At 44.2% G+C, this 26016-nt stretch overlaps 1 protein-coding gene across 8 annotated transcripts in view; it reads left to right on the top strand.

Moving 5' to 3' along the window:
• Auts2 (activator of transcription and developmental regulator AUTS2) overlaps window positions 1-26016 on the top strand; it is an 836783-nt gene that overhangs the window by 336492 nt on the left and 474275 nt on the right. The window lies entirely within an intron of this gene.

The following is a 26016-nucleotide window of genomic DNA, read 5'->3' on the forward strand; positions in this document are numbered from 1 at the left end:
TACAGCACACATGAGGGGAGCTGGGATTGAACCCACTCAGGCCATGTCCAGACAACACAAAGGGAGCTTGGATTGAACCCATGCAGGCTGTGTCTGGGGCACACACAAGGGGAACTGGGATTGAACCCACAAAGGCCATGTCCAGAGGTTGTATTGCTACCCATTTGCACTGTCGTGTTGCGCATGGCCTGGGGGTTGCTGCAGTTTACACCATGGCCACCCATATGAGTGCACGGATGGCTGCATGCTTGCTGGCTTCACACAGCAGCAGTATCCCTCACTTTCACAGGCCTTGCAGGTGGATGATCACAGGGTTCTGATATCAGCCTTTGGATGACGAGAGGGACTGGTCATTTGTCATGTGTTACTAATCACTTTATTTCCTCTGTGACTGCTCATGTCTTGTGCTGCTGCTTTCATTGGACAATTAAATTTTCGTGTACAAATTCATCATTTGTTAAGTACATTACCCTTGTCATGTTTTCTAAAAACATGTTTGTACTTGCTTCCATTTTTGAACAAAATATATCAACTGTAGTTTAAATCTGAAATTTATCTTGCTAAATGGCATGAGGGGAAACTGAATTTATTATACATTCTAGATCACAGTTATATAGCATACTCCATTATGTATGCATATATACATATGTAAGTCTCTTATCAACTATCTATCTCTATATATCTTGTATTGATAGATATCTTACCTACTACCTTCTCTTAACTGTTTTTTCAATATTGGAGATTATTCTTATGCCTACAGTATATTTTAATGATCACTTTGTGTGTGTGTATGTGCTTGTGTGTGTATATGAGAGGGAGAGGAGGGAGGGAAGGAGAGAGAGAATGAGAATACTGAGATTTGAACTCAGGGCCTCCTGTTTGCTAGGCAGGTTCTGTACTGCTTAGCCATGCCCTCAGCCCTTGTTTCTTATGTGGTTATCTTTTTTAATTGTTCACATTTGTTTATTTTGAAGTCAACTGAATACTATTTTCAAGTAATCAGAAATGAGAAAATATATTACTTATGTAAACTATGAGCTGGAGATTTCAAGCCAGTGCCATGCTAGATATGGATTGGTAGACACCCTCGTTGCCTGAGTGAAGAGAGATTAGAAAGCATGGAGAGATCTGCCAGTGTAATCACTTACTGTCCTGGTTTTCTGTCTCCCTGATGCACCTTATATGCATATTATTTTTGAGATTGTGCCTTGCTTCCTGCACAAGCATGGACCATGCCATGCCTATTTCAGGCTTTCCCTAGTTGCTAGGATGACAGGTGTACACCATGGATTCCAGCATCTACCTTTCTCCCATTCAGATGGAATGTCAGGGATTTTTTTTTTGCTGGGGTTGGCCTGCGGCATCTTCCTAGATCAATATCATCCAGGTTACTCAGAATGCCAACTTCATTGGCAACACTGTGTAGCATACTGTTGTTATATAGTGTTTAGGGAATAATGTTAAGAAAGCAAGGCTATCTGTATATGTTCAATATGTGACATTCCCCTAATGTTTGGATCCACAGTGGGTATGGAGGGCCAACTACAGTTAGATATGGACTTCTAGCCCTTCTTTCTGGGGAGATTTGCATACCTGTCTCGTCTACCTTTAAAGAATTTATTTTACATGTCTGCTCAGAGTGACACATGTCATAATATTTTTTAAATTGGAAAGTACTATGCAAATGTAATGCTTTCTCTTTGCTATTCCTTAGGGACTACCAGTCAGATACCTGCCTTTCCTGTTGAGTGCTAAATGCTAATTAGCAACGGTACATTATGTGGGAGCTTTACTTTATTACTACAGCATGTCTCCGCCCTGTTGTGAGGACATTTTAAAGTAAATAGAGCAATGACTTTTAGCTCTCCTACTCCAGTTAAAATGACATGTGAGGCAGAGTTTTCAAATTTCTTCTCTCTGCCCTGAAACTGCTCATTGTGATCACTTTTCAAAATCTTAAGTGATAGGGTAATTTTTGGGGGGACAGGGGGAGGGGGGCAGTCGTAGGGCTTGAACTCTGGGCCTGGGCGCTGTCCTTGAGCTCTTAAGCTCAAGGCTAGCACTGTACCACTTGAGCCACAGCACCACTTCTGGTTTTCTGGTGTTTAATTGGATATAAGAGTTTCATGGTAAGAGTCTCAGGACTTTCCTGCCTGGGCTGGCTTTGAACCATGATCCTCAGATCTCAGCCTCCTGAGTAGCTACGATTACGGGTGTGAACCACGGTGCCCAGCTGAGGGAAACTTTTCATCTCAATTTATATTTACTATTTTAGAAGGTTCATTCTCAGATATATTGGCTATAGTATCACAAATTGAGGTTCTCATGAGGACTATCTGCAAATATGCTCCCTCTCTCCCCCTCCTTCTACTTGTGGCTTTGTAACTTTGGATGACCATGTGACTTGCTTTTACCAGTGAGATGTGAGAGGAACTTCTGGTGAGTACTTTGCCTTCCCTTTTCCTTTCCATAAGAGTTAGCAGTATTCAAGATGGTGGTCATTCTGTTTGCTGGGATGCCGGAGTGACTGGAACACAGAGGCCCTGCATACTCTGCAGGTGAGAACTATGCCTTTACTGTTTCTAGCCACTGAGGTTTGGGATCCAACCTATGCCAGTGGTGGCGGATCCACAGAAAATGGTAGTTATGCATCATACCAATCTTAAATTGTACCCACATTGGAGACACTCCAGGATTGCTGAGCAGGCTCTCTGGGTTCCGTGGTACTCATAAAACCGGATTTGGAGATGGAGAGGAAGTGTTTATAAAGGGAGCCCAATGCCCTGGAGCACAGCTTCATCATTCAGCAGCCAAGGGAGAGATTTACTTGACTTACATGAGTAATTTTTGACACATTCTCAATTTGCTCTTTAGTCAGAAAGGACTGTCAGATTTCTGGTAACTCTTACTGGAGGTTTACCTCTAAAATAGAAGCAAGGGTTACTTAAATACTGATCTGGAAATAAGAAAGGATTCTGATTTCTCCTAAGGGCCTGATTTTTAGCCATCGCTAAATAAAGCAGGAGGGAAACCAGTGAAGATGGATGGAGGCCTGGGTTCTCTCCTGATGGGGACATGGAGTTGCTGAGCTCTGGCCTTGTCTCTAGCCCTGACCTGCTAAGGAAGCTGCATCCTGATAATGAAAATCTGGAACAGCAAACTGTCTCTCCTCTCACCCCCCTTTAATCTCATTCTCCTAGTACCTTTCCCACCCTCGTTTCCTCCCTATGTCTTTGTTTTCCTTCTGTCCTCTATGTTAGCTCACCCAGTTCTTTATTACAGGGGGGAAAAAGAGGTATGTGAATGTTTGCTTGTAGATTTAAAACCATTTTCCCATGAAGTTGATGACAGAAAAACTCTGTCCTGTTAGCTCAGAAGCACTGTGTTAACCAATTACATAATGGATTTACACTGAAACCCCCAGGGAAGCCTTACAGGAGCATGGCAGGCGTCTCTATGATGGGTGGCATGAACAGTCCAGATATCACTGTCATTCTCCTCTGGCCCTTCTGTGGATTTGGATTTTCCATCATGGCCAGGAGACCTCTGCTCTTGGAGGCCTGCTTTGTGGGAGGGAGAGGTGTGGGAAGCTCCTTTGGACCCCACAGTCATTTTGTTGTAGTAGTAGATATCTCCTGAGCCTTTTCTATAATGGAAGGGAGTGTGAGTCTTGAGGACACATGGAGGACTATGGCTGTGCTGTGGAGGGAACCCAGCTTCTCTGGGAGGGTGCCAGGAAGGGGAGATCCCGTAGTCATGCCCAGTTCTCTTCCTCACCTAAAGCAGTCTTGATGGTGCTTGTCTTAATAGATGATACCTGTGGGTCATCTAGCCAGGGAGGAAACAGGGGGAGGGGCAAACACCATGGGACAGCCTCCCTGGTGGCCACACATTGGAGAAGGGACAAGCAGTTCTGGCTGGAGGAAGCATTGCCATCTCTTGCCTCTGGATCCTGGTGTCCAGGAAAAGACTATCTGTACTCCGAGTTCATATGCTTAGTTCTTTGTGCAGTGGCTCCTTTATAGCCCAGTCAGTTTATCGTTTGACTCCCATTTTAAAATGCATCTCATGAAATATCACATAAAAAGCGGAGCCTTTATGATGTTGAATGTTAGAGTCAGCCAGGACTCTTAGTACATTTTCTCATCTTTATTTCTCATCGTTTTCTGACTGGTTTACTTCCTCTGACCTCTTTCCTTTTTCTCTACATCTCTTTCTTGTTATTTTCCCATATATTTTCCTGCTCCCTGCCAATCTCTCCCTTGTCTTTTCGTCAGAATACTAGTCACACTTTCCCTTGTGTGTGGGGATCCCAATGCTAGCTTAGCTGAATGACAGTAGAGGGGTGCTGCTTAGGAGCCTAATGTAGGAAAAGCATCATTGTCCTTTGAAGGTTATTGCTTAATTTTTGGCACTTAATTGACTTGGTCTTTAGTTTAGAAGACTTCTAAATTGCTGGCAACTCTCACTGGAGATTTACCTTTAAAATAGAAGCCAGGGCTTCTATTGTGTGACAATAGGAAAAGGGCATGATTTCTCCCAAGGGCTTAATTTCCAGACATAGCTAAGTGAAGTCTGATGTGATTGCAGTCAAGGTAAGCTCACAGTGAGACTTTGCACTAGCAGATCAGCTGAAAGAAAACTGGGTGTATGTCAGTATGTGATGCCAGTCTTTCAGAGTAGACCACTGGCTGTATTTATAATATATTTCTGCTATTGGTATACAGAATTAGGACAAAATATAAAGAAGTGATTGCACAACAAGAGCATTTTTTGGAGTTTGGTTATGGAGAGACAAGTACTAGGGAACAGGAGGGAGCATGCATGTGCACACATGTGCATGCACACACATTTTTGTATCATAGGAATGTGGAGAAATTAGGAGGAAATATTTTTCACAGAGTTTCCAGATGGTTGGTTTTTGTTGGAGCTAGCACATTTCTGTGAACACACACTTTACTGGAAGAACTCAGTTCTCTCTACAGTTTGATGTAGCAAACCATAAAAATGTGGGCACAGCTAGGATCAGAGAGGACATTGTGCCATATCTGCAGCCACGCCTGCCTGTGATTTGATTAGTAATCTCCTTGTGACTGAAAGCTGCCTCTTTCCTAAAGCTGGTGAGCTGGTGGTAACAATTTCCTGATGATCCAACCTTGAGGATTAACACTGGGGCTGAGAGAAAGAAATCCTGTCTTCTAAAATTCACTTCTTGTTAAACTCACAGTAGCTCAGAGGAGAGGCCCTTCTCCAGCCTGGCTGAGAGGTGAGGTTCTGCTGGTGTCTGGGTCACTTTCAACTCTCTGACTGATGGCCAAGAACCTGGTATGACCTCACTGAATATCTCAGTCCCAGGATCCCTCGCTTGACAACTGACTTGTCAGGGTGTTCATGAGTCCACTTGTAACCCTTTGTTGTTTGGATTTCTCAACTTACCAACTTTACAGGATCGGCCATGCCCACCACTTTTTCTCAACTTGTGCCATTTTTAGAATCTCATTTCTATCATTGTTACTCAGACCATTTCCCCTCACACACTTTTACTCAAAACAAAAGCATTTTTTTGTGTGTTTGCCAGTCTTGAGGCTTGAACTCAAGGCCTAGACTCTGTCTCTGAGCTTTTGTACTCTAGCCTAGTACTCTATTACTGAGCCACAGCTTCATTTCTGGCCTTTTGCTGGTTAATGGAAATAATAGATCATGGACTTTCCTGTCCAGGTTGGCTTTGAACCTCAAGCCTTAGATATCAGCCTCCTCAGTAGCCATGATTATAGGCATGAGCTACCAGAGGCTGGCTCAAAAGAAAATCTTATAATAGTATAATACAAGGTAGATCTCCTGTGCCTGAAGAAATTAACTATATATATATATATGTATGTATATGAGTATAAAACTATAACTCTAAAACTGTGTGTGTGTGTGTGTGTGTGTGTGTGTGTGTGTGTGTGTGTGTGTGTGTGTGTGTGTGTGTGTGTGTGTGTGTGTGTGTGTGTGTGTGTGTGTGTGTGTGTGTGTGTGTGTGTGTGTGTGTGTACACACCATAAAGCCATGTGCTGGTGGCTTATGCCTGTAATCCGAGCTACTCAGGACTTAAGTGAAAGCAGCTCAGGGACAGTGTCCAGGCCCTGAGTTTAAGCCACAGACCAGCACCAAAAAATAAAAATAAAAAACCCAAAATGAACATAGGACATGAGATTCTGGTTAGAACCCATTGCCAGGCTGAACTTGAAGCTTGTGCTTACCTCTTTCATGTGAAAAGGAGCTTATATATAAAGTGGGATTTGAGTTTAAACCTACATTACAGTTAACAATCTCTGGAAGCACCAGGTGAGGCAGCTGAAAGCACCAGGTGATGAGCAGCTGAAAAGCGAGAGGCCAATGTCTAGAAAAACCTTTCATCATAGCTCCCATTCTTAGCATAGTTTTGAAGATGGGCAAAGAGACTGTATTTAAATCAAACTTGCTTCCTCCAGAGAACAGAAGCATTCTGTGCTCTGTTGTTTGCGCCAGTTCCCACTGCAGGGTTTTGTGTAGTGCTCAAATGGGTTTTGCTAAAGCAGTTTTGGATGCAGTTTCTTCATCCCCTCCATTGAATGTGCTGTTCTTCTGAGCCTCTTACCTTTCTGGTTTCCAGAGCTCCTTTGTGTGAGCCAGCTCACTTGCACATGAACTTTTTCTCTAGGACATGGGCCCTCATGCCTGCTTGCTTGTGTAGTGCCTAGAGTGGATTAACAGAATGCATTGTCCTCAGAGTGCTCTTTCTGTCTTGTGTTGGGACAAGATGTTTGAGGGGCTTTTTCCCAAGACATTCCACCTGGTACAGTGGAACTTTGTGGCCTAGGCATCCAGGGCATGGATCTGCATATGTAGCTGCAGAAGAGCTACATGCTTGGTGAATGGAGGGGTGTTTGTCTTCAGTCAGTCAGGATATATACCACATGAAACGATTGCCAATTTTTTGGAACTAGAAAACTATGAACATAATGTTTCTGTTAAGTCTCTGAAAATTCCTAATATCCAGCTGTTGTGGTGCTAGCAATTGTCAGTTGCTTTATTGTAAGCAAACAGCACTATATCAGGACAGAAGAGGTAAAATTTGGTAACTGTTCTCCTTTGCCCAGTATTCCTCACATCCTGTTACTTTCCCTATTGTTTTTTCAAAGTAAGTAAGTCAAGACCTAATCTAGCCATCTCCTGGATACCAGCTGATGTTTTCCCTCATGTATCCTCCATGTGTAGGACCATGGCTACTAAGGGTTACTGAGTGAGCAGCAAACATCTCTACTAAGCAGAAGCTACATGCCTCACTGTGTGACATAACCTACAGATATTCAGGGAGGACCAGGGTGGTCCTTATCACTGGTGTTCAGACAAAGACGCTATCAAGGTTAGGTTAAGTAGGTGTACAAAGTCTGAGGACTGGAGTTTGAGTGCAGGTGTGTACTGAATCCTGTGTTTGCATTTGTAATCAAGTATGCAGAGTGCTATAATAACTTCCTCAGTGATGACTATCCTTCACTGATGCAATTCTATAGGACAAGAAAGAAGGAGTAGTTACAAGCAGGACACAGCTGACACAGCCTACACAGTGACGAGTGGGTTGTCTTTTTGATTCACAGTTCATGCAAAGGATAATGTATATCAGACTGAGCACCACACCACACAGAATGAAATTTCATTCTTGAGTGAATTACCTACATTGTCTTTTAAGAAAAATTGGTAAAGCGTTTAACTGATCATGGCTCCAGGGCATATCTCTCTTCTGTTTCTGTCTGAATTTTATTCTGGAAGTATTCTTTTTAAAAAATCACTGGGGTTGGAGGCAGGGTTACATTGGTAAAACTAATGAGCCAATAAGCAAAGGTGTCAGGTACCAAGCTCAAGTGCTGCTCTCAGGCAAATAAATAAATAAATAAAATTTTTAAATAACCAATGCTTAAAAAAGAAAAAAGGCAGGAGCCAGTGGCTCACACGTATTATAATCCTAGCTACTCAGGAGGCTGAGATTTGGGAATTGTGGTTTAAATACAGTCTGGCAGGAAAAGTCCTTGAGACTCTTATCTTCAGGAAACAACCAAAATGCCAGGAGCTGTGGCTTAAGTGGTAGAGCACCAGCCTTGAACAAAAATGCTCAGGGACAATGTTCAGGGCCTGAGTTCAAACCCAGGACCACACACACAACACACACACACACAAAGTCATCTGTGGCTATATATATGTATATATGTACACACACACACAGACACAGACACACAGACACACACAGACACAGACACACACAGACACACACAGACACACACAGACACACACAGACACACACAGACACACACACACACACACACACACACACACACACACACGTCCTGGTCTTGGGGCTTGAGCACTGTCTCTGAGCCTCTTTGTGCTCAAGCTAGTACTCTACCACTTGAGCCACAGCTCCACTTCCAGCCTTTTCTGAGTAGTTTAAGGAGGTAAGAGTCTCACAGAAATTTTGTGCCTGGGCTTGCTTTGAACCACGATCCTCAGATCTCAGCCTTCTGAGTAGCTAGGCTTACAGACATGAGCCACTGGCGCTGGCTTGTGGCCATATTTTTTTTTTTGTTGTTGTTGTTCTGTGTTTGTCCGCTGTACAGTTGCATTTCTGCTGATTGGCAGTTTTCAGCCTTCCTATTCAGAGTTGTTCAAAATTCAGATCTTAAATTAAGGCTAATGTCCATATTTCTAGCAACTGCTGCTAAACAGGAGTTCTTTATTTCAGAATGAGGCTGTTGGATCTTACTAGAAAAAAATGTTTGCTTTTTATGAAGGCAAATTTCAGGATGTTAAGAAAACTATGCCAAGCTGTATGTAAAAAAATAATGTTCCGGGTTTGACAGATCACTCCTGGAATCAAAAGGATTGAAAGGATCTCAGTTCAATACTAGCCTCTGCAGAAAGCGCCGGAGACCACATCTCAACTAGTAAAGCTAAGTATGGTGCTATACACCTCTCCTCCCCAGTGCTGACGAAGAATACACAGGAAAATCTCAGTCCCTGTTGTCCTGGACATAATTGGGGGACCTTATCTCAACAATAACCAAAAGCAAAAGGGCTGAGGGAATGGATGAAGTAGTAGAGGACCTGCCTAGCAAACTCAAGGCCCTGAGTTTAATCCCTGGTACTACCAAAAAAGAAAAGAGACCGTTTAAACCACCATAGTGCCACATGTTTTCTAGGTGGCAGTGGAGATCTGAGATCTGAGCTGGTTTGAAAACAGATGGGAGGGAGGCTCATTAAAGGGTCAGCAGTCTTCTGGATTCATCCTTCGATTTGTGACAGACATTGTGAGTGTAGCTAGGAGGTGAGGTGAGTTTTCAGTATTTTCCTTTGAAGCATTTTGGTCTCTATCTTTCAGGATCCTGTGGGGTTTGGGAGATTTGGGGGTGGGAGGTGGGGAAGAGCTTAGGAAAATGGATTGGCAGCCTCTGTATAAGTTTGTACAGAGAGGAAAGGGACAGTGACCATCTTCCTACAGAGAGGGTGTGGCCGGGGTAAATGTAGCACAAAGCACTCTGATATGTAGGGTCCATATCAGCAAGAGAATGGTCCAGTAGCCCCTCAGACCTCAGCTCTGAGCAAGGCCCCACATCTGCCTCAATGGGGATGAAAGTTTAATATTTCCCAACACTTGTAACAGATCAAATGGATGAAGTGACATAAAAGATAGTGGTGAATTCTGTGCCATGCATGCATAGTATGCTTAATGCATTTTTTGAGAGGAAGAAGTTGAGAATACAGTGGGGGAAGCCATTGTGAATTGCAGATAATATTGATCAAAACCAAGTTTCACCTGCACTGGTATGTAAATGAGAGATTTGTGGATGAGTGGAATTGATTTTGCTGAGACTAAATTAATCACAGGCCTTAATCACTGTAACCTTTACACACGGCAGTCTGACCCACAGCCGTGGGGCAAAGCAGTGTCCTCTGAGTTTAAGCTGTCACTGCAGGAGAGCTGGGCTGCCCTTGACTGGTACAAACACAGATGGCCATGCACTGGCTTCTGAGCTGGTTCTGCCCTATAGGGATGTCTGGAGCCTCTCCATGGGCCTGGAGGCTGCTGTGACCTCTTATCCAGGAAGGGCTTCTGCTTCCAGGCAAGAGCTGTCAGCTCTGCATCCACATTGGCTGTCACTGTAGAATGCCTACAGGAAGGTAGTCTTTACAATCAAGATTGGAAACCTAAGATCCATCCACCCATCTGTGCAACCACCAATCCATCCACTTGTGTGTGTGTGTGTTTGTGTGTGTATGTGTGTATTCAAAACTCATCAGTTTTGAACAATTTGGAAAGGGTGTAGTGGACAATTTACAAAGAAACTGGGGTATGCTAATATGCTTTTAAACAAATTCCTCCCAAGAGTTTGGAAAGAAGGTTGTGAATACAGAACTCAGATTTTCATTGTTGGCTTTCTCTTTTTTTTTGGGTGCTCATGTCAGTTCCCAGCTTTCTGCAGTTGGAAACAGCTCCCCAGAAGCCAACCATCATTAAGCCTCCCATAGAAATGCAAATTACTCCCCCAGTTTAGTTAGCATATCTGAAAATAATTCTGTGTGATTTTTCTAAACCTCCCCCTTCTTTCCATGAAGTTAATATTGGTATTTTTATTTCCCTATCATTTTTTATTCATTTTCCTTTCTGCCTTTCTCTGTTAACAGTTGAAGGGAGTAGAGTGTATTAACTAGGATTAAGTGCAGCCAGATCAGTCTTAGACTCAAAGAACTCTAGATTCACAAAGTCACATCTTACTAGAACTAAAAAACATGCTGAGAACCTAGCTAGGAACTCCTAGGTTTTGTAAGAAGCTCAGAGCCATAATGGAAAATGACCAGCAAAGCACTTTTTCCACAGCCAGTCCAAGCTGAAACCTAGGCAGTTTGATTCCTGTTTGAGACTCTTTTCATTCTATCATCATCTTTAATCTTTGCAGATGAGATTTTAGAGTTGATAAGTATTTTATAATCAGATCCTTATATATAGACAAATAAATCTGACTTAAGTTATTGTATGTTCAAAGCTAATGTAAATTACTAGTAATTTGCCTTGATAAATGATTTCCTGTAGAAGAGAGACTATCTTACAATTTATTTTGAAAACAGGCAAGGTGTGGTAGCACAGGTCTGTGGAGGCCCAGGCAGGAGGATCACAGCCTGCCCATGCATGCCAATGTGGGAGACTATCTGAGAAACAAACTAAAAGCAAAAGGACTGAGCATGGCTCAGATACTTGAGGCTTGCACAGACTTGTATTCTACAGGCACTACAAAAAATAAAAAGGTTTTGTGGGTACCTTCTTCACTTCTGCTATATATGGTTTGCCTGAGTCCGTTTATATGTGTTTGTATTGATGGGTCAGTGATGTTCACAGTAGGAATACAGTTAGCAGGATAATGTAGTGGACAGGATTGAAGCTATAGTCTCTGATTAAGTTCCCTTTCTGTCTCTAGGTATTACTCAAGTCCCTATCTTAAACCATTTCTCTGCCCTAAATTATACCAGTTGCCACTTAAGGTGATCCAGACAGTTCAAAGGGTAATAAGAATCAAGCTGTTAGAAAAGCCATTTCTCTAAATTCACACAATGACACAAGGATGTCCGCTCTCTCCACTCCTCTTCAATTTAGTATTAGAATGCCTAGCTAGAACAATAAGACAAGATGCAAACATAAAGGGGATCCAAATAGGGAAAGATGAAGTAAAACTCTTCCTTTTTGCAAAGACATGATCTTGTATTTAAAGAACCCCTTAGACTCTGCTCCCAAGTTACTCGAGCTGATCTGAAACTTTGGCAGAGTAGCAGGGTATAAAACTAACCCTCAAAAATCAGTGGCTTTTTTGCTTGCCAATAACAAGGTGAGCGCAGCTGAAATCAGGAAAGCAACTACTTTTGTAATAGCCCCACAAAAAAAAAATACTTAGGAGTTAACTAAAGAAGTGAAGGACCTCTATGATGAAAACTTTAAAAACCTGAAAAAGGAAATTAAAGCAGAACTAAAGAAGTAGAAAAACCTCTTATGCTCCTGGATTGGGAGGCATGGCATCCTGAAAATAGCAGTACTGCCAAAGGCTATCTACAAATTCAATGCAATACAATGAAATAGAAGAAGCAATCCAAAAATTCATATGGAATAATAAAGACCCCTGAATAGCAAAAACAATTCTTAGCAAAATATCAATACCAAATTTCAACCTCTACTACAAAGCCATAGTAATCAAAACAGCTTAGTACTGACACAACAACAGACCTGAGGACCAATGGAATAGAACTGAATACCTAGAAATAAACCCACAGACCTATAGTCACCTACCCTTCGATGAGGGAGCTAAAAAAATAGAATGGAAGAAAGACAGCCTCTTCAGCAAATGGTGCTGCAAAATTGGTTAAACACCTGTAGAAAACTAAAGCTAGATCCTTTTTTTTTTAATTTAAATTTTATTTTATTTTATTTGAGAACATACTGTACAGAGGGGTTACAATTACATTGGCAGGATAATGCATACATTTCTTACCAAGCATTGCAGCCTCCTCCTTTGTTTACCCTTCACCTCCCTTCCCAGCCTCCTCCCTCCCCCCCACCCAATCATACCCCCCCCACACACCGACATTGTAAAGCTTGTAAAGCTAGATCCTTATACATCACTCTGTACCAGAATCAACTCCAAATGGAACAAAGACGTCTAAATAAAAGCAGACACCCTGAAAACATTACAGGAAGGAATAGGAAAAACTCTAGGGCTCCTTGGCACAGGCTGAAATTTTCTTAATAAAGACCCAGAAACACAACAAATCAAAGAAAGGTTGGACAAATGGAATTTCATAAAACTGCAGAACTTCTGCATGGCAAAGGGCATAGCTAGCAAGATCAATAGAAAGCCCACGGATTGGGAGAAGATCTTCACTAGCCATACAACAGACAAGGGTCTCATATCCAAAATATATTTAGAACTCAAAAAATTAAATCCCCCAACAACAAATCCTCAAAGAAACAACCACCTGATTAATAAGTGGGCTAAAGATTTAAAGAGATACTTCACTGAAGAGGAAATAAGAATGCCAATACACACATGAAGAAATGTTCAACCTCTCTAGCCATAAAAGAAATGCAAATCAAAATAATACTGAGATAACACCTCACCCCAGTTAGAATGGCTATAATCAAGAAATCTAATAGCAACAGATGTTGGAGGGCATGTGGCCAAAAGGTAACCCTACTACATTGTTGGTGGGAGTGTAAACTTGTTCAAGCACTACGGAAAGTAGTATGGATGTTCCTCAAAAGACTCCACATAGAGCTCCCCTATGACCCAGCAATCCCACTTTTGGGCATTTACCCACATGATGACAAACAAGACCACACTAAAGCTACCAGCACAACTATGTTTATTGCAGCATTATTTACTATAGCTAAGATATGGAACCAACCCAGATGTTCCTCAGGAGATGAATGGATCAAGAAAGGTGTGGTATATATAATGGAATTCTGTGCCTCCATCAGAGAGAATGACACTGTCTCATTTGTTAGGAAATGGAAGACTTAGAAAAATTATTTTAAGTGAAGTAAGCCAGACCCAAAGAAACATAGGTCCCATGGTTTCCTTTATTTGCAATAACTGGTATACATCTAGGATAATCTTACCAGACAAGCTGAAAAGGTCAAAAACTACATACATAAGATGATGCTAAGCAAAATGAACCCCAAGATAGGGACACAAGAGGTTTTTTTCTTTATTGCTGTTGTTTTTATGTACTATGTCATTTTTTTGTTTGTTTATTCATTTGTATGTTCTTCTCCCTATGGTATAACCCTTGTGTCACTGTATTTGATTCTGGTGACCTCCATCTTGTATACATTTTTTAATTTGGGGAGGGGAAGGGAAATAATAAAATGCTGAAACAAGGATACAGGTTGACCCATTGTAACAACAAGATGTACAAGACACTGTGTTGAAAATGAACTCTGCGGGGAGGAGATGAGTGAGGTAGGAAGGGAAGAAATGGTAAGGGACAAACAAAGGAGGGGGTAACAATGCTTAATAGGAAGTGTACTCATTAACTTACATAACTATAACCCTTCTGTACAGTATCTTTACAATAAAAATATTTTTCAAAAAAGAATCAAGTTGTTAGAATGATGTTGGACAGGTGTTTGTTGGATGTTAGTTAATATTAATTTCATATCTGTTTTCACATGATTTGTAGAGGATGCTAAGTGTAGGTTGGGTCTCTTGTTCCATTGATTGTGTTACAGCGTGGATTACTGTGTTACACGTGCAGCATGTAGTACAAATGTTACAGTATGTGTTACAGCATGTAGTGATTCTGTTCTTGTCACTGATAACATAGTACTACAGGCTGGGTAATTTTTTAACCAAAAGAAGTTTATTTTGAATCACAGTTTTGGAGGTCTAAGACCTAGGGCCTTGGTCTGGTGACAGACAGACTTTTTGCTGGCAAATTGCTAACCGGCTAAGGCATTACTTGGCCTGAGACAGGAGATCCTGTTTGTGTGGCCTCTTCCTCTTCTTGTGAAGACATTAGGACTCATCACTGGGCTTCCCGCTGATCACTGTAGTGATCACCTCCCACAGACCCCACTGCCTCCACAGGGTCCCAGTGCTGTGTGAAGGAGTAGCTCGGGCCACACCTGTTTGCGGACTAGCCAGATCTTTCCAGCGTCTGGGAGGGACCCAGGGACGTGGAGCCTCTTGTGATTCTGCTTTTAGACAGAACTGTGGCCAGCTTCCTGTCACCCCAAGCCAAGACCAAACCTTGTTTGCCAGCAGCCTTTCATAGAATATGGTAAAAAATCACTTTGCAGAAGCCCCACCCCTCGATGGGCGGCCTGCATTTTCTCACAGGGCTAGGGCAGCTCTTGACTTGCTCGGAGTTGGCAGTTAAACCTTTTTTTGGAATTTCTGTTTTGGTCAAACTCCCCAGGAGAGCGGTACCAGTGACTGGCTGCTCATCATTATGTCTATAGGGTGCTGTGCCAAGAGAGAGAAATGTTTATTGAATGAATCTGGAGTGGCCCCAGAGAGGGAGCTGCTGAGGGCATCTAGCCTGAGCCAGCGTTCTCCCAGGTGGCTTCCACTCCTTTTATGATCACTGCTCTGCCCTGCTTCATGTCCTCAAAGTGGATCTTTCCTCAAGCCCTATCCCTGAGTTCTCTAAAGCTCTTTTATAGGAACTCCCTCTTGTCTGGATTTTGCCCTTGTCTGTATTAATTTGCCCATAATACCTGGTCATAACTAGAAGGTTATATCCGAAGAAGAGACAGGGAGAGGGGAGAAAGGCTCCCCAGAGAGGTAAATTCTAGCTGGTTGGGAGGCCCTGGGCTTTCACCACACTGCGCTGGGTAGTGGTGATTTCCTGAAGCCCTGTTGCCCAGAGAGGAAGGCCTGCACAGCATCTCCTGCCTGCTCCTCCTCAGGCAGCTTTTCTTGGTTTCTTGGGTCACTGCCCCCAGCTAGTATTTAATTCTGTTGAATTCTTTCAAATTGGCTTGTTGATTTAAGAAGATTATCCAGATTTGCATGTAGCTTTCAGCCTGCTTTCAGTCTCCTTCAGGAGAGGAACCGCATATTCCAACAGGCAGGTTTATCTCTCTGACCTTTAGCTAATTATTAGATTGAGATAAATGTGTGTGGGTGACAAATTGCCTTTAATAACATTTAATGTGTATGCTGACATTAATGTCTGGTTAGTGTCCCCCTCCCTTCCCCAGCTGTAGATAGGCAAAGAGCGTGGACTTTTATCTTAATTTGACCTGTTTAAAAGGTGTTTGTGGTAAGAGTCAATTTCTGATTAACTTAATAGCATGTTTTACATGGAAAGCAATCAAATATTGATGTAAGAAGAGGCTACTAGATGACATATTTCCCAGCCCGTTGTAATTGGCAAAAACATGGGAGAAAAGGGCACCTTGCTAGTAACTAAACCCCAGTGAGTCTTGGGCTGCCCCAGGAGCCTCTGTGTTTATTGCCACATAAGTGCTGTGAGTGTCCTGTGAGGACTTTTTAGCAGCTTCTCAGTTTGCTATGTGACATTAAAGGGTGCAGGAAAGTAAGCCAGCTGTGGTTAAGGCCAACAGTGGCCTTCTGTGTGCCCTGTGTCAGGAGTGCCACGAGCTTTGCCTTGTGTTTTCTTACTTAACTATCAAACAGTTTGTACAGGAACACTCCACCTGGTGATTTCTTCACAAATGTTGACCTAAGTGTGTGTTCTGCACAACCATTATCATCCATGACAGCTGCAGCTTAGCTTCTGATCAATTGGTTAAACAGGGAAGTGGAGTTACGGTGAGATCATGAACAGGGTCTTTCCAGCACTCAAAGCCAAGTAACATCTCTTGACAGCTCCTCATTGCAAGGTGCCCTTTCTGGTGCTGTGGTTTTCTTGTAATCCTTTCTGGAGAAGGGGCTGTGTTTGCACCATATAGAGTTGTGTGTGCTCAGTGGAGGACAGGTTGTGCCACCTGCCTTCCTCGTCACCTGGGAAGCCCAAGTTAGTTCCCATTTCCTACTCTGTGAGTGCAGTAATGAGTTAGGAAATACAGAACCCTTGGATATGTGCCTGGCACATCGTCTGGACTTGTGAATGGCTCTCTATTTGTAGATTTTGACTAGCCAGAGTAAACTTCCACCAAGCTAAACACTCAGTAAGTGCATTAAAAAGGCTTCCCACTTAAAGAATGAACACAACTTGGGGACCTGGGGCAAGAAACAAGAGTTTAATCTATCCATCTGTCCATCTGTTGTGTATGTGTGTCTCGTGCCTCTCACCCACATGAGGTTGTAAGAAGCATTGTTAGTGTTGATGGATGTCAGTCAATAGGATGATAATTGTAATAAATAGTATTCACCAGTATCTGATAATTCTGTTATTATACATTACAATCTATGATAACTTGTGATCACTTTTTATGAATTACACATTACTATTATTGTGTGGTGTGTGTGGGGGGAGATCCTAGGGTTGAAACTCAGAGACTGGCACTGTCCCTGAGCTTTTTAACTCAATACTGATGCTTTGCCTCTTGAGCTATAGTGTCGCTACCGCCTCGGCCGGTAATGACGACGCGACACCGAACTCTTCTCTCTGCAGTTTATTCAGGACCTTTTAGTAATCTTCTGACCCCAACCCCGGGGAGAATTCCCCACAGCCTTAAATACCCTTTGGGTAGCCAACCCTGATACGCCACGTGGGAACCGCCAATAGGTTCAGGTGCACAGAAGCAAGCCAGATTTTTCGCCTTAGCCATATCAGGAGTTGTTTACCACGAGAGCACTCGCCATCGGGAAGGCGGAGGGCGGAAGCCGGCGCCATCTTCCAGGTGCGGCCTCTCGCAGCTCTCTACAGTTCCCCCTTTTTTGTTTAAAGAACACAGATGAGAACAGAGGTCTGATCCCTGTTGTGCAATTGCAAGGACTGCATACAAGCCTTCTCCCAGAGGGTACCTTCTCTAGGGATGACTCAGCCTGTCCATTGATTCGTTTTTCACAAGGACGGGAAAAGGCGAATCGAACCCGTGTGCAATCAAACATGCTCTCCTCGAGGGCAAAACTCATGCCTCTCGACTGCAGTACTTTGGCTTTGCAATCTGTGCTCATTGTTTTAGAGTGGCAAGCCACGCTTAGGGGGACTGACCTGCTCCAATGACTGTAAAGGCTTGGATAACCATGGCTGCACTGCGACACTGAGAACCTCTAATTTGGCAAATGCACCACAGACATACCAAGGAGGCTAACACCAGGAGGCCTGTCAGGGCTCCCAAACCCGCCCCCTCCTTGAGATGATTCATAGCAGCGGAGATCCATGAAGATAACCCCTCTGCCAATCCGGCATCCACTCGGGTCGAGTTCACCACGACGATGGCAACCCTGAGCTGTTCCATCAGGCTGTCGAACTCCCCAGTTCAATTACCTAAAAGATAACTAAACAACTGTTTAGACAAATTTGCAGCGTTTTTTAAATAGGTTTTTTCCTGGGCCTGAACTCTGGGCCTGGGCGCTGTCCCTTAGCTCTTCAGCTCAAGGCCAGCGCTCTACCACTTGAGTCACAGCGTCACTTCCGGCTTTTTTCATTTCTTTTTGCTTATGTGGTGCTGAGGAATCGAACTCAGGGCCTCAGGCATGCAAGGCAAGTGCTCTACCACTGAGCCACCTTCCCAGCCCCTCATTCTTCTGGGTTAATTGCACCACAGCAGCAGCTAATCCAGCATTAGTTAGTGGTCCGCCCAGCTCTCTGCATACTTTCATCCATGCTTCTAGTCCCCTATTCTTATATGGGGTTATGGCGGCTCTGCATTCCTTAGTGCACTGCTCGTAAACAAGCTGTTTAATTAATGGCATGGCTGCGTCTGGGTCACCAAAAATTCTGCCAGCGGCCTCAACCATACGAGCAACAAAGTCCGAAAACGGCTCCATAGAGCCCTGCAGGATTTTGGTGAGATTGCCACTCACCTCGCCTTTATTTGGTAAGGCCTTCCATGCCTTTATGCCAATTTTATTGATTTGTTCATAAATGAACCGGGTAGCCTATCTGCTGATTGGCGAATCTCCCCTGTCCAAGCAGCATATCTCTGTCCCAAGCTGGGTTTCCCCCAGCCTGATTGGCCGCAGCCTCTTCACTAGCAAATTCAATCAAAAAGGCCTTCCAATCTAAATACTGACCTGGGCTCAAACAAGCTCGTGCGAGCCCACTCCAATCACCGGGTGTCATGCAGTGTCTGTTTAGGGCCTCCACCTGGGCTACAGTAAAGGAGGCCGTGATTCCGTATGTCCGCACAGACTCAGCTAAAGATTTTATCACCTTAAAATCTAAGGGTTCATGATACCGCTGTCCCTGTGGATCCTGAAATATTGGACAGGCTAGATGTAACTCGGTTCTGACCGCTTTCCACACTCCTGGGCTGAAAGAACAGCCGGGGCTGCCACTTCCAGGGTCCTCCGCATAGAGCGGAGGGGCCGAAGGTGTGGGGCGGTGCACGGAGGGCGTGCATTCGTCTTTATCTGGGTCCTCTCTCTCCTTCCATTTCCTCCTCTTTCTTATCTTTGTTTTTTCTATTTGTTCTATGAGTGATTGTAGTTCCTCTGAGTCTGTAGACTCAGAGGTCTCTAGTTCGGCAAAATCAGGGCATGACCCCCCCCTGCTCTCCTCCTTTTCGCTGTCTGCCCTTTCTGATCTTTCTTCCTGCAGCATTTCTAAGGCGGCCTGACCATTCTCTACCGCCTCACTGCAACGCTGGTCCTGGAGACAGCCTCTTATCAGTTTCCATATTGGTCTCACTCCGCTCTTAAGCGTTCCTTGTTCAGAGGCAAAATCTAGGTCCCTCCCTAGTTTCTCCCAAGAGGCCACCGTGAGGCTTCCAGAGACAGCGAACCATGGGGCAACGGTGTCACATTCATTCAAAAATCTCTCTAAAGTACTCTTTTTTATTTTTAACTTTTTTGAGTGCAGTAGCTCATTGAGAGCCAAAAAAATTGGGTGCGAAAAAGAAGCGCCCATGTTTCAAACATTTAAAGCTGGTAAACAAGCTTTTACTTTCACTTTTGGCTACTCTACTGACTAGCCCCGGGTTCTCACTCTCTCTTTATCTACCGAGAAGAGCAAAAATCCCCCCGCTCTTGTGGCGGATTCCCCTTTTACCTGGGGACTTATCCCCGCTCTTGTGGCGGATTCCCCTTTTACCTGGGGACTTATCCCCGCTCTTGTGGCGGATTCCCCTTTTACCTGGGAACTTACCGGTGCACCACCCTGACCACAGAGAGTTCTGAGTCCTCGTTGGGGTTGTGGCTGAGTCCCCGTACGGGCCACCACGTGTCGCTACCGCCTCGGCCGGTAATGACGACGCGACACCGAACTCTTCTCTCTGCAGTTTATTCAGGACCTTTTAGTAATCTTCTGACCCCAACCCCGGGGAGAATTCCCCACAGCCTTAAATACCCTTTGGGTAGCCAACCCTGATACGCCACGTGGGAACCGCCAATAGGTTCAGGTGCACAGAAGCAAGCCAGATTTTTCGCCTTAGCCATATCAGGAGTTGTTTACCACGAGAGCACTCGCCATCGGGAAGGCGGAGGGCGGAAGCCGGCGCCATCTTCCAGGTGCGGCCTCTCGCAGCTCTCTACACTATAGCTCCACTTCTGGATTTTATTTTATATCATTTTATTTTTATGGTTAATGAGAGATAAGTCTCACAGACTTTCTTACCTAGGCTGGCCTCCAAACACCATTCTTAGATCTCAGCCTCTTAAATACTAGGATTCCAGGTGTGAGCTACCAGCACTGAGCTCAGAATTTTTGTTGTTGTTGTTGTTGGTGGTGGTGGTGGTGGTGGTGGTTGTCATGGTGCTTGAACTTAGGGCCTGGGCGCTGTCCCTGAGGTCTTTTGCTCAAAGCTAGTGCTCTGTCACTTTGAGCCACAGCTCTATTTCTGGTTTTCTCATGGTTAATTGGAGATAACAATCTCACAGACTTTACTGCTCCGTCTGGTTTTGAACCATGATCCTCAGATCGCATTTTCCTGAGTAGCTAGGATTGCAGGCGTGAGCCACCAGCACCCAGCTCAGAATATTTCTATGTATGAATGAGGACAAAGAGACTTGGAGAGCTGCTGGCCCTTTAACTTCCAAGTCAACCTCTCTTCTGCTACTCCCAGGCCTCTTAGTTGTCAATGGTTATAATAGCAGTGCTCTACTTGGAGTGCACTCTAAACAGCGCCTCCCCACAATCCTTTCTCCTCCCTTCCCCTCCCCCACTCCTTTTTTTCCCCTTTCATAGCATGCTCAAATAGGGGCTTGAGCAGTCTGGGTTTGGAACTGAATAAGTGAAAGGTGAACAGGGTGGCCATCACAGAAGGCTAGCTAGTTTCTGGCCTAAGCATGGCATGCCCTGAGGAGAGGCACTGCCCTAGCCCTCTCTCTGCCTGTTTTCCTTCCTTATGGATTGCTTCATTGTCTGCTGCACTGCTGCAGTGGGGTGAAAGTGAGCGCTCCTTAATCTGCAGGCCGGTTTCCCCTAGAAGGACAAGTTGTCCTCAGCCTCCCCAGAGGAGCTAACCTCAGCAGACACTATGTCAGTAGCACTCTTTTCCTTTCTTTATGGCTCCTCATCATTGTCTCTGCTTCCTTTGCCGAGCTTCAGTAATGGTCAGCAATAGTGGCTGAAATGCAGCTGGGCTGGCAGAGGGTAGAGCAGGTGAGGTCCCTTTGGAAGAGGATGCTCCCCAACAGCACCCTCTGGATGCTGTGCTAAGGGAGGCCGCGAAGCGTCTGCAGCAATGAATGGCCCACATGTCCTAACTGGAAATCTACACCAACAACTTATTGTATCTCAGCACAGAACAATCGAGATGTTTGCCCAACACATCATCTCAATTCTGGCCTGTCAGCTGTGGTGAGCTTTTTCTTGACAGATTGGAAAAGTTCCCTGACTTCACGTGACTGAATCCTTGAGTGTCTAGAGCTAACAAGTAAGAGCGGGCGGTTTAAAGGAAATAGACCTAAATACTTTCTTCTTTAGTATATGCTAATGACATGGAAATAGGTCCCATTTGTGACAGTTCTGGGCTTTTGAAGAGGGGAAAGGAAGAAGAAACTGAAGGGGCTGGGAGACATTTGATCAAGAGACAATGCCCGACCTGTGCCATCGTGCTGGCTGGCGAAGCTTTCTTACTGGCTGTGAAGTTCTCCTGGGGTGGATCACTTAAGGGCTCTGTGATACCTGCCTTTTTGAAACTCCCTGTTCTTGTTTTCCATTATTTTAGCCATGACTGGTTTTCAGAACTTCTTTAACTATCTGTGGTGACCTTTGACTCCTCTTCCTACTCTGGCTCTTGAGTGTTTTGGATTTGTAGTGGTTCTTCCTTCAGGCCTTTCTTCTTCACTGCTGTCTGAAGCCACCTCCATGTAATGTTCCCAGAGCATGGGCCCTCCCCAGCCAGCAGCCATACCAGCAGCAGCAGCAGCAGCAGCAGCTCCCAGGAAATTGCTGCAAATACCTGAACCAGATCTGTAACACCATGCAAGAAGGGACATGCAGTTTACATTGGGGTGTGTGTTGTTGAAGAGATGGTAGGGACTTGGTGGTAGGTAAGCATGTTTATAAGGCACAGCCTAGACCACGCCTGTGCTCCTAGTGGGCACCTGTCTGGTTACTTTAGAAAATGAAGTATCACAAAACAGGAATAACCAAGAGACTCTGTGTATTTGTTCTTAACCCAGGGGCTAGAATCCCAGAGAACACACTCTTCCATGCATATTGATCCCTCACCTATTGTGGGAGTTACATTCCAGACACCTTCCTGGAAAATCCATGAAGTAGCAATGAGTGAACCTCAATATTGTGAGGGACAACTATGTAACGCTGCTACCTCACAGATATTCACCTGTTGGGGGAATGTCTGGAATGTAGCTCCCACGAGAGGCATGGAAAATTGTATTCTTTCCCTTTTGCCATTTTTAAGGAACCAGCACCTACTTTAATTGTATTAAGGGGTTTTGTTTACTTTAATAGAAAGAAAATGTTTAGGGTAGGAAACCTTACTTCATCAGGGCCTTTTGGGACATGAAACACAGATAGCCATAGGATCGGAGACAGCCATAGGCGTACCTTCCTGGCCTGGGGCCTGCATCCATCCTTGTGTTTTCTGTCCCCGCTTCATCAGCTAGTCTCATTCTCCCCTCCCTAGCCCATCTTCCTTCTGGCCCTCCTTCTCTGTTCCTCTCTCCTCCCTTTCTGTCCTCCAGCCCCAGTACTACTGTACCCCACTTCATTTCTGCCCCTGCAGCTCTTTGCTCTGCTTCTCTCAACTCTCCTCCACACATGTTGGATCCACGGCCCCCTTAGACTGGGCACACTCCTTCCTCTCTTGTTTATCCCACTGCTCATTGTCTCACATAGCAGCTTCATCACTCATTAATGAGTGAAACAGAACCTGGCCACTAGAGGGCGGGTCCTGTGTCTTGGCAGAGTTCCTCAGAAAGTGTCATGTAAGGGTCTCCACGTCACCCCCCCCCAACCCCCCCACCGGTCTCCCACTCTCCCTCTCTCTCCCCCTCTACTCCTCCTCCCCATGCTTAGCATTTACATGAAATGAAGCCTCAGCTCCAGCACAGCATTTCTGACAGGCTAGTTCATTTCAAGTTGATCATCACTCTGAGTATCTTCATCTTTACTGCCACAGACTCAGTTCCTTCTCTGAGGTCATTTCTGCCAGTGTGTCCTTGTCCCTGTTCACCTGTGCCCAACTTCCCCACACTTCTCTTCTCCTTCCAAAGTCCTGGCATCTCATTGATGCTTTGATCTCTCTCATTTCCATTATTGCCTGCTGTTTTTAAGTCATTTCTTAACCTGATTTTTATATTGCTCTGCCTTCAATATGTTATTTCATCTCAGTCAGAATAACCTACCTCTCCACCTTGAATTTACTGTGTACCCTGAGGACAGTTCTTCAGAGGTTCCCACAACCTGTAGATTGAGAACAGACACCACTGCTTCAGTATTCAGGATCTTCAGTAGTGTGGCTCTGACTCTGCTTTTCAGTTCTTCTTCCCAGCGCTGTCCTGTGGCTGAGGAGGACTAAGGCCCAGGCTCCTCCATCACCCACCACAGGTCTCTGTGATGCCACCTAGCTGTCCCCATAGGCATGTGCTTTAGAAAGAACTATAATTCTTAAAACTAAAATTTAAATCTCAGAAAATGAAAGGAAATGAGTACTTCCTGGTCATCCTATGGTGGTATTATGCACATGTGCACATAATGGTGGAATATGTATGCATAACAGATTGGGACTCAGCTGGCAGTCTGCGTAGAGAAGCACATTCTGCCCCTGTGTGTGTCTGTGGCTCTACTTACCTCAGCAGCCATAGCCCTGACAACTGAGCTTTAGGTTTATTGGCTTATTTGTTTGGGCTGAACTGGACTCAGGGCCTTACATTTGCTAGGCAAGTGTTGTACCCTTTAAGTCATGCCTCCAATCCCTTTTGCTTCTGTTATTTTTCAAATAGTGTTGTAATTTTTGCTCAGGCTGGCCTAGACCTTGATAGGATCCTCCTAACTATACCTCCAGCACATACCACCACACTTGGCTCTTTTACTGAGATGGCATCTCATGAAGGTTTTGTTGGGGCTGACCATAAACCACAATGATTTTTAAGCCCTGAGAAGCTGAGATAACAGACATGAGCCTTTGTTTAGGCTTATTTTAAGTTAATATATTTTTCTAACATGAATGCACTCATACTCATGGCTCATTAATGACTAATGAGCTCAGATTTTGTGATACCCACAGAAAAATGCAGCAGGCTTCCCAGTGAAATGAAGAAGGGAAACTGATCCTGATACCAGCCAGGAGTAGCATCATTTCCTACAGAAGGACAGGGAGGGATACTTTCAGTGTTGGTTGAGGATTATGGACTAAACCAGTTGGCGGCTACCTTGTACCAGAACCCCGGTGTGCCATTTTGGTTTCAAATTCTCCCTTTCTAAATGTTGGCAGGGCTTGGTTTATTGCTGCAGGGTTGTTGGCATAGGGCTTGGGACTAAGCACACTGTCCCCTCACACTCAGCAAAAAGGTCCCACCACTGCTTGTTGTAAGCAGCACTGTGCTGCCTCATCTTGTGAGGCACAGTGATATAAAGAGCCTTATTGTTTTTCTATACTGTAAAATTATCCTCTAGAAGCAAAATTGGCTCTTATTTGTTGGAAGGTGGAAGGAAGGAAGAGAGAGGGGGAGTAAGGGAGAGCTGGGCAGAAACAGAAGCCATTTACATGACCTGACATGTTTCCTGCCCTCTCCAGCTCAGGCCTAACCTCCATTGTATCCCACTGGCTTATTGGGAGGCATTTGAGAAGGCTTCCCCCTGGCCCTATCTCAGTTTACACTCTGGACAATTGGCTCAGACAATGTTAATTCAATTAATGGCTGTCCTGAAAGTTTGTCTTTGTGTGCAGGGAAAGCAAGAGGGCAACCTCTAATATCTATGGATTTAATGACTGCCGTTGAGGTGAAGCTCAGAGTGCCTTGTTAACTGGGTTTATTAGCTGTTGACCTTCCTTTTCAGCATAATAGTGGCAGTCAGACCAAAGAGAGTCCTGATTAGCATTTATCTAAAGATAGGCTGCTGCCTGTTCCACAGTAAATTAGTTCAATCAGCTACACAGAGCTGGAGAAGCATCTCCTGCTTTATAAAAAGAATTAGATGTTAGAACAGTTCATCTGGCATCTCGCAGCAAAGATGGATTGAGCCCCTGAATGAGCTCATTTGAGGATGCTGAGTAATTGGACAGATTTCCCCATAAGATTGATCAGGTCCTGCGTTCTTTGCACAACTGAGTGATGCCCTAATTTTGGCCTCCTGATAAGAACTTACACCTGCTCCTGCCTCTGTTGTTCATCACTGGAACTGAAAATCATTTCATTAGCATCTACTATGTACTCTGGAAATAGAAGAACAAGACTTGCTGGTTACAGACTGTGCTCTCATTGATGAGATGAAAACAGCAACAAAACTTCCACCATGGCCAACAAGTCTATAGTGATGGCTGCCATGTTTCTGTGGTGCAGATTCCTGGAGGCCGCCCGGTCACGTAAGGCTTTTCCCACTGAAACAGCACCATAGCGGGACATACAGTGCTGCTTCTTGCCAAGGGCTTGGCACCAAGTGAGTTCTTCTCCGAGTGGCTCATAAAAGCAAGAAGCAAAAGTTATAAACCTTTCTAATCATTTAAAAACTTAAATTATGATCTGGGTCCTTGGAAAAAGGGCATAAATGTACTGTACAATTGAGTTTTATGAGGTACCCTAATGTACTATAAAGTATACATAGAGCACATAAAATTCTAACTCTGTACTGTCATAAATTTGACCTCAGTGAAATGACTGTTCTCACTATACAGCAAACATTAATGAAACGTTTAATTAACATTCCCTTCACTTGTCTTTTTAAAATTTTGAAAGGCTTCCTGGGGACTAT

Source organism: Dipodomys merriami, unplaced genomic scaffold (assembly GCF_024711535.1).
Source record: "Dipodomys merriami isolate MVZ:Mamm:240054 unplaced genomic scaffold, mDipMer1.0.p SCAF_26, whole genome shotgun sequence".
NCBI lineage: Eukaryota > Metazoa > Chordata > Mammalia > Rodentia > Heteromyidae > Dipodomys > Dipodomys merriami.